The sequence below is a fragment of the Lithobates pipiens genome, unplaced genomic scaffold (assembly GCF_037356315.1).
Source record: "Lithobates pipiens isolate NorthernLeopardFrog02 unplaced genomic scaffold, aLitPip1_a1.2 Scaffold_10, whole genome shotgun sequence".
Lineage (NCBI taxonomy): Eukaryota > Metazoa > Chordata > Amphibia > Anura > Ranidae > Lithobates > Lithobates pipiens.
Window position 1 is genome coordinate 224,245,293 of NW_027507686.1, and position 17,685 is coordinate 224,262,977.

The 17,685-nt window shown below is 46.5% G+C and overlaps 1 pseudogene; it reads left to right on the top strand.

The window, feature by feature from the left end:
* Positions 1 to 6,295: 6,295 nt before the first annotated feature.
* On the top strand, positions 6,296 to 6,415 carry LOC143945934 (5S ribosomal RNA; annotated as a pseudogene).
* The last annotated feature ends 11,270 nt before the right edge of the window (positions 6,416 to 17,685 follow it).

Here is a 17,685-nt window from a genome sequence, read left to right on the forward strand (position 1 = left end):
ATCCCAGTAAGCAGTCCGCATATAGTACGCAGTGGAAATGTATCGGTGGAGGTCTTCCTACAGGAGGGGTGGAGACCGCATGGACCAACAGGAACAATAAACAAATGCTTGTCTGGAGTTGTATCAATAATGGAAAGAAGATGGATACTCTTACCAAAAAGTTTAGACACACGTGTCGTATGACAGTGAGTCTATCACGTTTAGAATCCTGATTGGTCCCAATCAGGTGCTGTAAGTTGAGTGGATCCTGATAAGCGGTCCTCACTTTTCCATCTGTGGACTCCAGAAAGGCAGGTACTCCTGATATGGAATGTTCACTTATCTGTCTCCAGACTCCAGAGGATCATGCACTCAAGATTTTATTATATCCAGGATGCGGTTTAGACAAAGCTCATCATAGAAAACAAAAAGAAAGATGGTGCAGGTCAAAAAACAAACCAGTAGGTTTATTGGAAAAGTCATATAGTATATAAATGACATAAAAATAAATAAATAGTGATCACAATGTAAAATAAATCGAATAAAAGCAATGTGGGGTACAAGAAATGCTGGCCCGACGCGTTTCGACAATAAGGGTCTTCAACAGGGGCATACTGTGACCCCTCACATTGCTACTCAATATATAGACTGGTAAATCTTGGGTCCACCCACATTGGGGGGCTGAACAGGAAATGAGCAAAGAGATGTGCTATTCAAGCCTCTATTTGGCTCAAATTCAAATACACTTAATAGTCCATAAAACGTATTGTTGTAAAATGCAATAGAAACATAAACCATATAAAGGTCATTCGAACAGAAATATGTCCCAAAAAAAAAAAATTATTTTTTGTACGATTCTTTGACTCGTTAACTTATATGATTTATTTGACTCGGTAACTTGTGTGATTCTTTGACTTGGTAACTTATGTGATTCTTTGACTCTGTAACACATATGATTCTTTGACTCGGTATCTCGTATGATTCTTTGACTCGGTATCTCGTATGATTCTTTTACTCGGTATCTCGTATGATTCTTTGACTCGGTATCTCGTATGATTCTTTGACTCGGTATCTCGTATGATTCTTTTACTCGGTATCTCGTATGATTCTTTGACTCGGTATCTCGTATGATTCTTTTACTCGGTATCTCGTATGATTCTATGACTCGGTATCTCATATGATTCTTTGACTCGGTATCTCGTATGATTCTTTGACTCGGTATCTCGTATGATTCTTTGACTCGGTAACTTGTACGATTCTCAGTGTGCTGTGAGCCAGCTGATTGGTTGCTAGGAGGGGCTGAGCTCTCACTCTAGGATCATATTACCAGACCTGCTTCACTATTGAGTCCATAGTAAACTTTATCAAACGGATCAGTTGAGTCAGATGAATCGATTCATCCAGTTCACTGAAAAGAATCGATTAGTTCATGGAATTGACATCACTATTGTTTCGGTTCCTAGCTCTCTGAAAGAGACAAAGAACAGGCAAGCCAGGTAAGTATATTCTGCTCACTGCACATGGCTGAAGCAGCACATGTAGGATTGCCACCTCATCCCTTTAACCCTGTAAGGCCCTGCGTTGTAATATTACAACATCAATTTTAACTCTACTAAAAGTAACCAGCAGGTTTTTTTTTGTTTTGTTTTTACCTAAAGACCAGATTTACATAATTAGTAGATCCTATTGTTCGGCTTGATTATTTACCCGGACACGAAGTCAGTCGACCTGTGAACTTGCCTTGAAGCAAACAACTGGACTTGATAAAAGGATAAAAGGAAGGTTAAACTAAGCAAACTGCCTGAAATATTTTTTTTCTGTGATTAATAACATGTCTAGATCATGCATATATTAAGATACAGTTGCATACAGTTGAATGCATTAATCGTATTCGATTTTGAGCTTTTTATGTCTGTGTTGGGTTAAAGGCGTTGCAGAATTTTCCTGTGCACCTTGCAGTTTTCACCTGTTCCAAGTGGTAACAAAAGCCATAGAAATATGGTTTTAGATCATTCACAATACCAGCTTGAGATTTGATCAAAATGTAAGGATTGCTACTTGAAAAATTCAAGTTTAAATTAAGAAATTCATTATTTATTATTTATCTTTTAATACATGTATATCAGTGGCGGCTGGTGAAGTTTTAGGATGGGGGGGCGCAAGACCCCGCCCATCCACGGTTGGCCCCTCCCACTTCTCATAAGCCACACCCAGAACCATGCTTATGTCAGCACAAACACAACACATGGAACAACTGTAATGGATCCATGACTGAGCAGGGAAACCAATACAAAGTAAGCAGGTAAAGTAACACCAAACCACTCCAACACCTGCACAGGGAGAAGCCACATTTCAACAGTCTGCACTTCTCATCACCACAAAAACCAACCACACTTAGAGCAACTCGTGCACAAATAACGAATGTGCTTTGTAAAGCCTGACCCTGCTCAACACATGTTCTCCTCTCCCTTCTCATTTATCTCGCTTTGTGCAAACACCAGAAAACGAATCACCATCATCATATACAGATCACACCGCACAGATGGGACTGCTAATGTAAAACAATAACACTTTCTACACCAGTTTATATAATAAAACAAACCATGGTGCCAAAACAATACACAGAAATCCGACGTGTGGAAGTTGAACAATAATGTTTCCCTGTGTTAATAAACAGATGACAATGATATACTTTTTGTGGAAGGATGCCCTGTGCACTTACCATCAGAGAGGCAAATAGTCCCCAGCAGGAGGGTGAGGATTGCAAGGGTTCTCAGGTCCATGTTGCTCCTGGGTGGCTAGGCTCAGCTCTGGCTATGTTCTCTAGCAGAGTCAGTGTGAAGAATGAGCTGAACTCAGAGAGGAGAAGCCTGGAAGGAAGTGCAGAGCAGGGGGAGAAGAAAAGCTCCAGTGATTTATCACCTCTGGCATGTTATTACATCCTTCCTCTATTAAAGAGTTGGATGGAAATCAGCAGATCTCTATTTCAGCATAGGTAGGTTTAGGTTATCTGCTAATAGCACATGAAATCAGAAGCCCACTTACCTGACTGTGTGCTCCTCTCCGTGTTCTCCACAGCCGCTCCTCTCCTGCACACCGCTCTACTCTTCTTACTTCCTGTTTCCTCTCTCAGGTGAGATGGGAGAGAGAAGACAGGAAGTGACATCTGAGTCAACTCAGATGTCAATCAAACTGCCCGCCCGGCCGTAGTAACACATACTACAGCGCCGGGCGGAAGCTACTCAGCGCTTCAGAAAGCGCCCTGAGGCGGGCTAAACGCCCGCAAATGAAGCGCCACGCCTGCAATCTCATGATTGCATTGGCGTGGCGTTTCCCGGCGTGCACTGTTACCGGCGCTCGAGCACTTCCTCTTAAAGAACTTTTTTTTTTTTTTAAAGGGGCAGTTTTAAAACTTTTTTTTTTTTTTTTTACATTTTTTTTTTATTTTATTTTTTGTGACCACACAGGGGGGGCGGCGCCCGGGCGCCCCCTATGGACGGGCCGCCACTGATGTATATACTTAACTGGTCATGTTGTGTTTTCTGGCCATTGCCTAAAATATCTGCTTGCTAGATGAAGCACAGGGACATGTTCTGTTAGAGCCCTTTCATATTGAACGCACCCGGGGGTCTGCGGTATAGCGGCGCTATTTTTAGCGCTGCTGTACCATCGTTTTAGCGACGCTATTCGATCGCTAGCAGGGTAGTTTTAACCCCCACTAGTCGGGCGAAAAAGGGTTAAAATCCCTGCAGCGCCGGTTTGCCGGCGGTACTGCACCGCTGCCCATTGATTTCAATGGGCAGGGGCGCTATAGGAGTGGTGTTATTCACCACTGCAAAGAAGCTGCTTGCAGGATTTTTTGTGATGCCCTTTTTTGGCGCTAAAGCGCTTGAAAACCGCCTCCAGTGTGAAAGGGGTCTTATCGAGGGGGTATAGGTGCTAATCGCATAATAAGCAGACAGAATTGTGTCCCCTCTGTGGATTGTGTTAACTGATTGGAATGTGTTAAGTCTTTTGAATGTTTATGTATGACTAGGATTAATTTACATTGAGATTGTTTAACCTGGAAAATAATCAGTGTTTCAATCTCAGAATCCCACCAGCCAATGGCGGCTGGTGCTCAAAATTTTTTGGGAGGTGCAAAAACAAACTGAAATATTCTGAAAAGAAAGAAACATCAATTGCAGCCACTGTGCCATCAAACGAGCCACTGTGCCCGTCAAATGCTGCCAGTGTATCCATCAAATGCTGCCAGTGTGCCCATCAATTGCTGCCACTGTGCCCTCAAATACCGCCAGGGTGATCACCCCCTCGACGAGTAGGGTCCTCAAAGCCAATGTCTCCTGTCATCCTCATCTCCCAACTCCCATCCTCTCCTCCTGATAGGCGTCCAATAGCGGCACCTGTGGTTTCAGCCAATCAGGTGACAGGTAACAGACTTAAGCACCTTATTGGCGGAGAGGCGGTTCAGTGTTAGGAAAGCAAATATTCATTTTGGATGCCTATTAGTTTTGGACACCTATTAGAGCCTATGGCTCTAATCAGGTGCTTCAAAAACACGGCGACCATAGATAGATTCATGCTATGCATGAATATATCCATAGTTCAAAGATGGGGTGGCAGGAGAGAGGGCAGCACCCGTGTGCCCTTAACGCACGGGCTGCCACTGCCACCAGCCAAGGACAATGTCCACAATGTTTCTTTAATCGTACATCACGGGACACAGAGCCATAGTAATTACTATGTGGGTTATAGTCCACCTTCAGGTGCTGGACACTGGTACACCCGAAAAAGGAAGTTGCCTCCCTATATAACCCCTCCCACTACTGGGAGTACCTCATTGTTTTTTCAAGGTGTTGGTCACGAGTGAATATGGGTTGGAATTCCTATTAAAAAAAACAAAAACCTTTTTTTCTGGAAGATTGAGTGTCTCAGATTGTGCTGACATTAATTGGTTAACGTTGAGAGACCAGTTTAAACAGGTGTTCAAGGTTATCCTGCTTAGCAGGCCCAGGAGGCAGCTTTATGTTTGCAATAGTTACTATGACAGATTCTATCCTTTAGGCCTTGTGTTCTTCGCTAAGCGTCATGCAAGAAGCTCCTGGCTAGTCTTCCTTTTTTGCGGTGACACAGCTATCTGGGGATATTTTGGATAATATATCCAAATAATTTCTAGTGAAAAAATACCCATTTTTCCATTTGTGTGAAGGAGTAAATGTATTTTTGTTTCAAAGCTCCTTCTTCTGTGCCAGGGGCATAAGCCTCCAGGCAGTCATGATTGATTCTGCTGTCAGGTTAAAAAGGTAATCCTCAGGGTTAACCCCAGGAACAAAAGAGGTCTTGGGGGAGGAAACCTACAAGATACTGAAGCCTCCTTATGAGGAGGTGCCCCCGCTTGCTCAATAGAGAGAATTATTCTGCAATTCTTAGGGATCTAGCTGAAGGAGTGTCAAAACGCATGGGGGACTTCCTTAATATGGCCAGCGTACAAACTGGAGTTCCAAGAGTTTTCTCAGATTAAATGTTTCTAAGGATTCAAAGGCAAAAAATGTTCATGGTGGCCCCCATGTAAGAGCAGAGGTTGGGGTTTGGTTAAATCCAAATGGACATTCTGGATCTCAAAAATGTAAATTCAGTTCCTGAATATAACCACTCTTTTTTTGCATAAAGACAATCCAATCAGTTATCGCCATCCTACAAGGAGGAGAACTTCTGGCATCAATCGACGTCAAAGATGCATATCTCCATATGCCTATTTCCTCGCTCACTAGTAATATCTACTTTTCAAAGTGGAAAATCTTCATTTTCAGTGTGCAGCTCTGCTTCCGATCTAGCTACTGCATCTCGAGTTCAAAGGTTCTGGCTCCTCTTCTAGCCAGATCAAGGGCCCAAGGTATAATGTTTATGGTTTACCCAAGTCGATCTGTTCTTGATAGACCAGTTGGTAGCCCGCTTAGACCAAAGTATGGTCAGCACATTTGACTACCTGCAATATCTAGGTTGGATTCTCAACCTAGGAGAAATCTTCTTTAAAACCATGAAGAAGGATAAAATACTTTGGTCTGATCATAGGTACACCCAGGAAAGGGTATTTGTAACCCAGGCAAAGATCAGTGCCATAAAGGAACTGATTTAGGTGGTCGAAGCAAGATTAATTTATCCTATTCAACTTTGCATGAGGTTGTTGGGAAAGATGGTGGCTTCATTCGAGGCCGTTCCTTATGCTCAGTTTCATCAAGACTGCTGCAAAACAGTATCCTTTCGGCTTGAAACAAAAGGGTTCAAGCTCTACATTCCCAATGTGTCTGACTCCAGAGCCCATGGCCACATCACCCTGATAAGTGCCCAATCTCGTCTGATCTTGGAGACTAAGCAGGGTCGGGCCTGGTTAGTACCCAGATGAAAGACCACCTGGAAATTCCAGGTGCTGTAGGCTGGGTGCGCTGGAGCCTCAATTTATGGTTAATATGCAAAAATTTGCAAAGGGGAAATTCCTTCCTTCAGTTACCTGGGAAATAGTAACAACAAATGCCAACCTTTTTTGTTTAGGTTGGGGAACAGTCCTGAAAGAGGCAACTGTTCAAGAGAAGTGGCCCAGATCAGAATTGGCCTTGCCCATTAACATTTTAGAAATTCAGGCAGAGCACTTGGCCGTGAGGGTCTGAAAGTTCAGTTTATGGTATTGTCCTGCCAGGATTCTATTGTCAATACCACAGCAATGGCCTATATTAATCACCAAGGGGGCACAAGAAGTTGTGCGGCCCAGAGATGAATCATATCCTATCTTGGGCAGAAAACGATGTACTTTGCCTATCGGCAGTCTTCATTCTAGGAATAGAAAATTGGCAGGTGGACTACTTGAGTCGCCAGCAGTTTTTCCTGGGAAAATCCTGATATATTCCTGTCAATATGTCAAAGATGGGAAATCCCAGACATTGATCTGTTTGCGTCCAGGATTCAACAAAGGAATCGACAACTTTCTGTCAAGAACAAAGGATCTGCTAGCATGCGGAACAGATGCCTTGCTATTCCCATGGAATCGGTTCTCACTGATTTTTTGTACGATTCTTTGACTCGTTAACTTATATGATTTATTTGACTCGGTAACTCGTGTGATTCTTTGACTTGGTAACTTATGTGATTCTTTGACTCTGTAACACATATGATTCTTTGACTCGGTATCTCGTATGATTCTTTGACTCGGTATCTCGTATGATTCTTTGACTTGGTATCTCGTATGATTCTTTGTCTCGGTATCTCGTATGATTCTTTGACTCGATAACTCGTATGATTCTTTTACTCGGTAACTCCTATGATTCTCAGTGTGCTGTGAGCAGGGGCGGATCCAGGGGGGGGGGGGGCAACGGGTCAATTGCCCCCCCCCCGAGAATACCGGCAGGCTGGTTCCGCGGGTCCAATCGCGGCCGGTTCCGCGGGTACCAGCGGGCCGGTTCCGCGGGTACCCGCGCGGCCGGTTCCGCGGGTCCAATCGCGGCCGGTTCCGCGGGTACCTGCGCGGCCGGTTCCGCGGGTACCCGCGCGGCCGGTTCCGCGGGTACCCGCGCGGCCGGTTCCGCGGGTACCCGCGCTGAGTGGACAGTGAGGAGGGGGCAGCTGGGCGGCTTAGGAGGGCTGCTGGCCAATCAGGAAGCCAGCAGGCAGGGGAGCAGGGAGATGACATCATCTCTCACTGCCCTGCATCCCTCCAGTTACGCCCTCACTGTGTAGGAAGCTGTGTGCAGCAGAGAGATTACATCATCTCTCTGCTGCCTATCTTCACTCTGGGACCCAACAAAAGACCACCTTAGCAGAAAAGTGACACAGTGGGTGACAATCCGCAATGTGTGGCAGGCTACGTGGCAAGTGGCAATCCGCAATGTGTGGCAGACTACGTGGCAAGTGGCAATCCACAATGTGTGGCAGACTACGTGGCAAGTGGCAATCCGCAATGTGTGGCAGGTGACGTGGCAAGTGACAATCCGCAATGTGTGGCAGGTGACGTGGCAAGTGACAATCCGCAATGTGTGGCAAACTACGTGGCAAGTGGCAATCCACAATGTGTGGAAGACTACGTGGCAAGTGGCAATCCTCAATGTGTGGCAGGTGACGTGGCAAGTGGCAATCCGCAATGTGTGGCAGGCAACGTGGCAAGTGACAATCCGCAATGTGTGGCAGGTGACGTGGCAAGTGACAATCCCCAATACGTGGCAGGTGGCAATCCGCAATGTGTGTCAGGCAACGTGGCAAGTGACAATCCGCAATGTGTGGCAGGTGATGTGGCAATCCGCAATGTGTGGCAGGCTACGTGGCAATCCGCATCTGGTGGCAGGCGATGTGGCAAGTGACAATCCGCAATGTGTGGCAGGTGACGTGGCAAGTGACAATCCGCAATGTGTGGCAGGTGACATGGCAAGTGACAATCCGCAATGTGTGGCAGGCTACGTGGCAAGTGGCAATCCGCAATGTGTGGCAGGCAACGTGGCAAGTGACAATCCGCAATGTGTGGCAGGTGACGTGGCAATCCGCAATGTCTGGCAGGCAACGTGGCAAGTGACAATCCGCAATGTGTGGCAGGTGACGTGGCAAGTGACAATCCCCAATGTGTGGCAGGTGACGTGGCAAGTGGCAATCCGCAATGTGTGGCAGGCAACGTGGCAAGTGACAATCCGCAATGTGTGGCAGGTGACGTGGCAAGTGACAATCCGCAATGTGTGGCAGGCTACGTTGCAAGTGGCAATCCGCAATGTGTGGCAGGTGACATGGCAAGTGACAATCCGCAAAGTGTGGCAGGCTACGTTGCAAGTGGCAATCCGCAATATGTGGCAGGCTACGTGGCAAGTGACAATCCGCAATGTGTGGCAGGCTACGTGGCAAGTGACAATCCGCAATGTGTGGCAGGTGACGTGGCAAGTGACAATCCGCAATGTGTGGCAGGTGACGTGGCAAGTGACAATCCGCAATGTGTGGCAGGCTACGTTGCAAGTGGCAATCCGCAATGTGTGGCAGGTGACGTGGCAAGTGACAATCCGCAATGTGTGGCAGGCTACGTTGCAAGTGGCAATCCGCAATGTGTGGCAGGCTACGTGGCAAGTGACAATCCGCAATGTGTGGCAGGCTACGTGGCAAGTGACAATCCGCAATGTGTGGCAGGTGACGTGGCAAGTGACAATCCGCAATGTGTGGCAGGTGACGTGGCAAGTGACAATCCGCAATGTGTGGCAGGCTACGTTGCAAGTGGCAATCCCCAATGTGTGGCAGGCTACGTGGCAAGTGACAATCCGCAATGTGTGGCAGGCTACGTGGCAAGTGACAATCCGCAATGTGTGGCAGGTGACGTGGCAAGTAACAATCCGCATTTGGTGACAAGTGACGTGGCAAGTGACAATCCACATTTGGTGGCAGGCGACATGGCAAGTGACACCCTCAGGGCTCCCACTGATTCTGCATTATGGTGAGTTGAACCATTTAATTTTATATTACAATGTATTAATAGAAATAATGCGCATCAATCATCCTGACACCATAACAACCATGGTGCCGTAATGATTGAAGCGCAAATACCAGCCATTTCCCATATAAATTGCCACCAAAAAAACATATTTTATAGCAGTGCCCCTCCCGAGATTAGACTCTGGATCCGCCCCTGGCTGTGAGCCGGCTGATTGGTTGCTAGGAGGGGCTGAGCTCTCACTCTAGGATCATATTACCAGACCTGCTTCACTATTGAGTCCATAGTAAACTTTATCAAACGGATCAGTTGAGTCAGATGAATCGATTCATCCAGTTCACTGAAAATAATCGATTCGTTCATGGAATGGACATCACTATTGTTTCGATTCCTAGCTCTCTGAAAGAGACAAAGAACAGGCAAGCTAGGTAAGTATATTCTGCTCACTGCACATGGCTGAAGCAGCACATGTAGGATTGCCACCTCATCCCTTTAACCCTGTAAGGCCCTGCGTTGTAATATTACAACATCAATTTTAACTCTACTAAAAGTAACCAGCAGGTTTTTTTTTATTTTTACCTAAAGACCAGATTTACATAATTAGTAGATCCTATTGTTCGGCTTGATTATTTACCCGGACACGAAGTCAGTCGACTAACTAAACTAAGCAAACTGCCTGAAATATTTTTTTTCTGTGATTAATAACATGTCTAGCTCATGCATATATTAAGATACAGTTGCATACAGTTGAATGCATTGATCGTATTCGATTTTGAGCTTGTTATGTCTGTGTTGGGTTAAAGGCGTTGCAGAATTTTCCTGTGCACCTTGCAGTTTTCACCTGTTCCAAGTGGTAACAAAAGCCATAGAAATATGGTTTTAGATCATTCACAATACCAGCTTGAGATTTGATCAAAATGTAAGGATTGCTACTTGAAAAATTCAAGTTTAAATTAAGAAATTCATTATTTATTATTTATCTTTTAATACATGTATATACTTAACTGGTCATGTTGTGTTTTCTGGCCATTGCCTAAAATATCTGCTTGCTAGATGAAGGACAGGGACATGTTCTGTTCTTTCATATTGAACGCACCCGGGGGTCTGCGGTATAGCGGCGCTATTTTTAGCGCTGCTGTACCATCGTTTTAGCGACGCTATTCGATCACTAGCAGGGTAGTTTTAACCCCCACTAGTTGGGCGAAAAAGGGTTAAAATCCCTGCAGCGCCGGTTTGCCGGCGGTACTGCACCGCTGCCCATTGATTTCAATGGGCAGGGGCGCTATAGGAGTGGTGTTATTCACCACTGCAAAGAAGCTGCTTGCAGGATTTTTTGTGATGCCCTATTTTGGCGCTAAAGCGCCTGAAAACCGCCTCCAGTGTGAAAGGGGTCTTATCGAGGGGGTATAGGTGCTAATCGCATAATAAGCAGACAGAATTGTGTCCCCTCTGTGGATTGTGTTAACTGATTGGAATGTGTTAAGTCTTTTGAATGTTTATGTATGACTAGGATTAATTTACATTGAGATTGTTTAACCTGGAAAATAATCAGTGTTTCAATCTCAGAATCCCACCAGCCAATGGCGGCTGGTGCTCAAAATTTTTTGGGAGGCGCAAAAACAAACTGAAATATTCTGAAAAGAAAGAAACATCAATTGCAGCCACTGTGCCATCAAACGAGCCACTGTGCCTGTCAAATGCTGCCAGTGTATCCATCAAATGCTGCCAGTGTGCCCATCAATTGCTGCCACTGTGCCCTCAAATACCGCCAGTGTGATCCCCCCCTCGACGAGCAGGGTCCTCAAAGCCAATGTCTCCTGTCATCCTCATCTCCCAACTCCCATCCTCTCCTCCTGATAGGTGTCCAATAGCGGCACCTGTGGTTTCAGCCAATCAGGTGACAGGTAACAGACTTAAGCACCTTATTGGCGGAGAGGCGGTTCAGTGTTAGGAAAGCAAATATTCATTTTGGATGCCTATTAGTTTTGGACACCTATTAGAGCCTATGGCTCTAATCAGGTGCTTCAAAAACACGGCGACCATAGATAGATTCATGCTATGCATGAATATATCCATAGTTCAAAGAGGGGGTGGCAGGAGAGAGGGCAGCATCCGTGTGCCCTTAACGCACGGGCTGCCACTGCCACCAGCCAAGGACAATGTCCACAATGTTTCTTTAATCGTACATCACGGGACACAGAGCCATAGTAATTACTATGTGGGTTATAGTCCACCTTCAGGTGCTGGACACTGGTACACCCGAAACAGGAAGTTGCCTCCCTATATAACCCCTCCCACTACTGGGAGTACCTCATTTTTTTTTTCAAGGTGTTGGTCACGAGTGAATATGGGTTGGAATTCCTATTAAAAAAAACAAAAACCTTTTTTTCTGGAAGATTGAGTGTCTCAGATTGTGCTGACATTAATTGGTTAACGTTGAGAGACCAGTTTAAACAGGTGTTCAAGGTTATCCTGCTTAGCAGGCCCAGGAGGCAGCTTTATGTTTGCAATAGTTGCTATGACAGATTCTATCCTTTAGGCCTTGTGTCCTTTGCTAAGCGTCATGCAAGAAGCTCCTGGCTAGTCTTCCTTTTTGCGGTGACACAGCTATCTGGGGATATTTTGGATAATATATCCAAATAATTTCTAGTGAAAAAATACCCATTTTTCCATTTGTGTGAAGGAGTAAATGTATTTTTGTTTCAAAGCTCCTTCTTCTGTGCCAGGGGCATAAGCCTCCAGGCAGTCATGATGGATTCTGCTGTCAGGTTTCAAAAGGTAATCCTCAGGGTTAACCCCAGGAACAAAAGAGGTCTTGGGGGAGGACGCCTACAAGATACTGAAGCCTCCTTATGAGGAGGTGCCCCCGCTTGCTCAATAGAGAGAATTATTCTGCAATTCTTAGGGATCTAGCTGAAGGAGTGTCAAAACGAATGGGGGACTTCCTTAATATGGCCAGCGTACAAACTGGAGTTCCAAGAGTTTTCTCAGATTAAATGTTTCTAAGGATTCAAAGGCAAAAAATGTTCATGGTGGCCCCCATGTAAGAGCAGAGGTTGGGGTTTGGTTAAATCCAAATGGACATTCTGGATCTCAAAAATGTAAATTCAGTTCCTGAATATAACCACTCTTTTTTGCATAAAGACAATCCAATCAGTTATCGCCATCCTACAAGGAGGAGAACTTCTGGCATCAATCGACGTCAAAGATGCATATCTCCATATGCCTATTTCCTCGCTCACTAGTAATGTCTACTTTTCAAAGTGGAAAATCTTCATTTTCAGTGTGCAGCTCTGCTTCCGATCTAGCTACTGCATCTCGAGTTCAAAGGTTCTGGCTCCTCTTCTAGCCAGATCAAGGGCCCAAGGTATAATGTTTATGGTTTACCTAAGTCGATCTGTTCTTGATAGACCAATTGGTAGCCCGCTTAGACCAAAGTATGGTCAGCACATTTGACTACCTGGAATATCTAGGTTGGATTCTCAACCTAGGAGAAATCTTCTTTAAAACCATGAAGAAGGATAAAATACTTTGGTCTGATCATAGGTACACCCAGGAAAGGGTATTTGTAACCCAGGCAAAGAACAGTGCCATAAAGGAACTGATTTAGGTGGTCGAAGCAAGATGAATTTATCCTATTCAACTTTGCATGAGGTTGTTGGGAAAGATGGTGGCTTCATTCGAGGCCGTTCCTTATGCTCAGTTTCATCAAGACTGCTGCAAAACAGTATCCTTTCGGCTTGAAACAAAAGGGTTCAAGCTCTACATTCCCAATGTGTCTGACTCCAGAGCCCATGGCCACATCACCCTGATAAGTGCCCAATCTCGTCTGATCTTGGAGACTAAGGCCGCGTACACACGTGGCGGACTGTCTGGCCAACCAAGTCCGTCAGACAATCCGACTGCGTGGCCACTTATATAGTGACAATGGGGCGGTGTCACATGGTATATGTCACATGGGCTCGTCACATGGGTTGATGTCACATGGGGACTATGACATCGTAAGGGGGCAGGGTCACCATGTGACACCAACCCATGTGACATAAAGCCATGTGACACTGCCCCATTGTCACTATATAAGTGGCCGCGCAGCGCGGCTCTGGCATTCCGGCCGGAGAGATCGTCGAGGCAACATCTCCTGGAGAAGAAGAAGAAGAAGAAGAACGGAAGGCGACGACGGCGGCGACAGAAGACCGGGCCACCGCCTGTAAAAGAGCTATAAGAAGGCGCGGTGGCCTGGCAGAAGAACCGAAGAGGGGGACAAGACCCCCGAAGTCGGGAGAAGAGGCCGGCGGCGGGGAAGAAAGCTGGACTCCTCCGCTAGCAAAAGAGCTACAAGAAGATAGCGGAGGAGTCCGGCGAGAAGACCCCCGGAGCTGTGCAATAAAATATTTTATCTCGTGTGTTGTGTTTTTTTTTTTGGTACTTTTATTTTACAGGTGAATGGGTAGGGGTACATTGTACCCCATACTCATTCACATAGGGTGGGGGGCCGGTATCCGGGGCCCTCTTATTAAAGGGGGCTCCCGGATTCCGATAAGCCCCCCGCCCGCAGACCCCGACAACCAACGGCCAGGGTTGTCGGGAAGAGGCCCTTGTCCTCATCAACATGGGGACAAGGTGCTTTGGGGTGGGGGGGCCGCGTGGCCCCCCCCTTCCCCAAGGCACCCCCCATGTTGAGGGCACGCGGCCTGGTACGGCTCAGGAGGGGGGGCGCTCGCTCGCCCCCCTTTCCTGGCTGGCCGGGTAGCGTGCTCGGACAAGGGTCTGTTGTGGACTTGGGGGGACCCCACGCCGATTTTTTCCTTTAAGTCCATACCAGGCGGCGGGGCCAGCGACGTCTCCGTCGCGGGCCCCGCCTACCTGGATACCCGCTCGAAATGAGCGGACTTTTCTCCGGGCGGGAAAATTACGCTCATTTCAAAAGTAGGGCAGACTGGCACACACACGGGCGGACTGTCCGCTGAAATGCGAGTCCGACGGACAGTCTTTCCAACATTCCGAAAGACTTAGTCCGCCAGACTGTCCGCTGAAAAAGTCCGCTGAAGCCCACACACGAGCGGACTGTCCACTGAAATGTGTTTCGGCGGACTAAGTTGGGCAGACAGTCCGCCCGTGTGTACGCGGCCCAAGCAGGGTCGGGCCTGGTTAGTACCCAGATGAAAGACCACCTGGAAATTCCAGGTGCTGTAGGCTGGGTGCGCTGGAGCCTCAATTTATGGTTAATATGCAAAAATTTGCAAAGGGGAAATTCCTTCCTTCAGTTACCTGGGAAATAGTAACAACAAATGCCAACCTCTTTTGTTTAGGTTGGGCAACAGTCCTGAAAGAGGCAACTGTTCAAGAGAAGTGGCCCAGATCAGAATTGGCCTTGCCCATTAACATTTTAGAAATTTAGGCATGGTATTGTCCTGCCAGGATTCTATTGTCAATACCACAGCAATGGCCTATATTAATCACCAAGGGGGCACAAGAAGTTGTGCGGCCCAGAGATGAATCATATCCTATCTTGGGCAGAAAACTATGTACTTTGCCTATCGGCAGTCTTCGTTCTAGGAATAGAAAATTGGCAGGTCGACTACTTGAGTCGCCAGCAGTTTTTCCTGGGAAAATCCCGATATATTCCTGTCAATATGTCAAAGATGGGAAATCCCAGACATTGATCTGTTTGCGTCCAGGATTCAACAAAGGAATCGACAACTTTCTGTCAAGAACAAAGGATCTGCTAGCATGCGGAACAGATGCCTTGCTATTCCCATGGAATCGGTTCTCACTGATTTTTTTATGCATTGCCTCCTATTCTGCCTGCGTCCACAACTTCTTCGCAGGATCAAGCAGGAAGGAAAGTCGTTGATTCTTGTGACCCCCAGCGGGGCCCAGGAAATCAGGGATCATAAAGATGGCAGTAGGGGACCCATGGACCCTACCATCACGGCTTGACCTTCTCTCGCAAGGGCGGAGTTCCATCCTACTTTACAAACGCTACGTTTTAATGGTTTGGCTATTGAGACCCACACTCTGAAGAAGTGGGGGCTGTCAGGTTCAGTAGTTTTCTACCTTGGTTAATACAAGAGAGCCGGCCTCCATAATTATATTATGAAGTCTGGGAAACATATGTCTCCTGGTGTGAAACCAGGAACTGCACCCCAGGAAATTGAGTCCTTGACTTTCTGCAGATGGGGTGAGAAATGAAGCTGGCCTTGAGTGCTTTCTGAGGACCAGTCTCGTCCTTATAGGTATTATTTCAACGGCCACATGCTTTGCATTTTTTGGTTCGTAACTTATTCAGGCAGTAATTTCGTTTTTTCGGCATTACAAAACAGCCTTTTTTGGCCTGATACAACATATTTTCTGGGGTCTTTTTTTTGACAAGGAACCTCTTTTTTCTGGTAACCATATCTGCTGCAAGAAGGGTATCAGAATTGGCTGCTCTTTCTTGTAAAGAGCCATATTTTTATTATTCACACGGATAAGGTAGTATTGCGTCCTCATCCTAACTTTTTACCAAAGGTAGTATCAGGTTTTTATCTAAACCAGGATATTGTTCTACCTTCATTCACTTTCATGCATGCACTCACATCACATACGCACACACACTCACTCTCATGCATGCACTCACATCACACACACAGTGTCATGCATGAACACACACTCTCATCAGTAGCGTCACTAGCGTTGGTGCCACCTGGTGCGGAAAACATGGTCCCCCCACCAACTATAGTCCTCCATTAAGTACAGATCCCCCAATTAAGTACAGACCCCCCTTCCGCAGTACAGATCCCCCTCGCTCAGTTTATATCCCCCTCCCTCAGTACAGACCCCCCTTTACTAATTATAGATCCCCTCCTTCAGTACAGACCCCCCCTTCCTCAGTTTAGACTCCCCCCACAAAGTACAGACCATCCTCCCCCAGTAAAGACCCCTGTCCCTCAGTACAGATCCCCTTCCATCAGTATAGACCCCCCCCAATCAGTATAGACCCCCTTAGTGCAGACCCCCCTCCATCAGTATAACCCCCTCTATCAGTATAGACCCCCATCAGTGCAGACCCCCCTCTATCAGTATAGACCCCCCTCAGTGCAGACCCTCCCCCCTCTATCAGTATAGATCCCCCTCAGTGCAGACCCACCTCCCTCTATCAGTATAGACCCTTCTCAGTGCAGCCCCCCTATCAGTATAGACCTTCCTCAGTGCAGTCCCTACCCCATCTATCAGTATAGACCCACCTCAGTGCAGACCCCCTTCTCCCCTTGTGCCCATAGAGCACCCCCCAACACGTGTCCTCTTAACTCCCACACCTCCCCATCACTTCAATATTTTTTAATATGCCCCCCTTCTTGGTCACTGTTCCCCTCTCTTATCAATGATCCATCTACATTACAGTAAACTGTACACAGACACCCAAGTGCGGGCAGTACCCCCCCAGCCCCCTCGCGATACTACTCACTCTCATGCATGCACTCACATCACACACACATACACTTCTTTCGTGGGATTGGGTACGGAGTCTAATGCATCCTGGTTGTCATGGAAATGATACCACATGCAGCGTTATTTCCTTTCACAATATGGGCGGCAGTGGTGTAGTGAGTAGCACTCTCGCCTAGCAGTAAAAAGGGTCGCTGGTTTGAATCCCAACCATGACACTACCTGAATGGAGTTTGCATGTTCTCCCTGTTCCTGCATGGGTTTCCTCCAGGTGCTCCAGTTTCCTCCCACACTCCAAAGACATGCTGGTAGGTTAATTGGCTTCTGTCCAAAATTGTCCCTAGTATATGAATGTGAGTTGGGGACCTTGGATTGTGGGCTCTTTGAGGGTAGGGGCCAATGTGAGTGTGCAATTTATGCGTGGAGCGCTGCGTGACTTGACAGCACTATATGCGTACCTTAAATAAATATTAATATAATAGATTAGCATCTTAATGAGACACAATGTACAGGGATAGGGACAATTGTAGACACGTACCCACACTCACTCAGATTGGACTGGTGTCTTTATTTAACCTTACTAACTATGTAATACATTTTGCCGTGTGACAGAAGCCTAAAGTGACATTTGGCTGGGTACGACGTCACTTCCAGAAATTAGATATTCAAGGAGGAACACACCCAGCAGGTGGGGAATAATGGCACACCCAGCTGCTGTAAACAGCGCATTGAGCTGGGGAAGGAAGAACACATGGCTGGCTGTATTTAGCAGAAAAATAAGGTACAAAGGAGGATTTTTGCCAATTTTGAATTAGTACAGAAACATCATT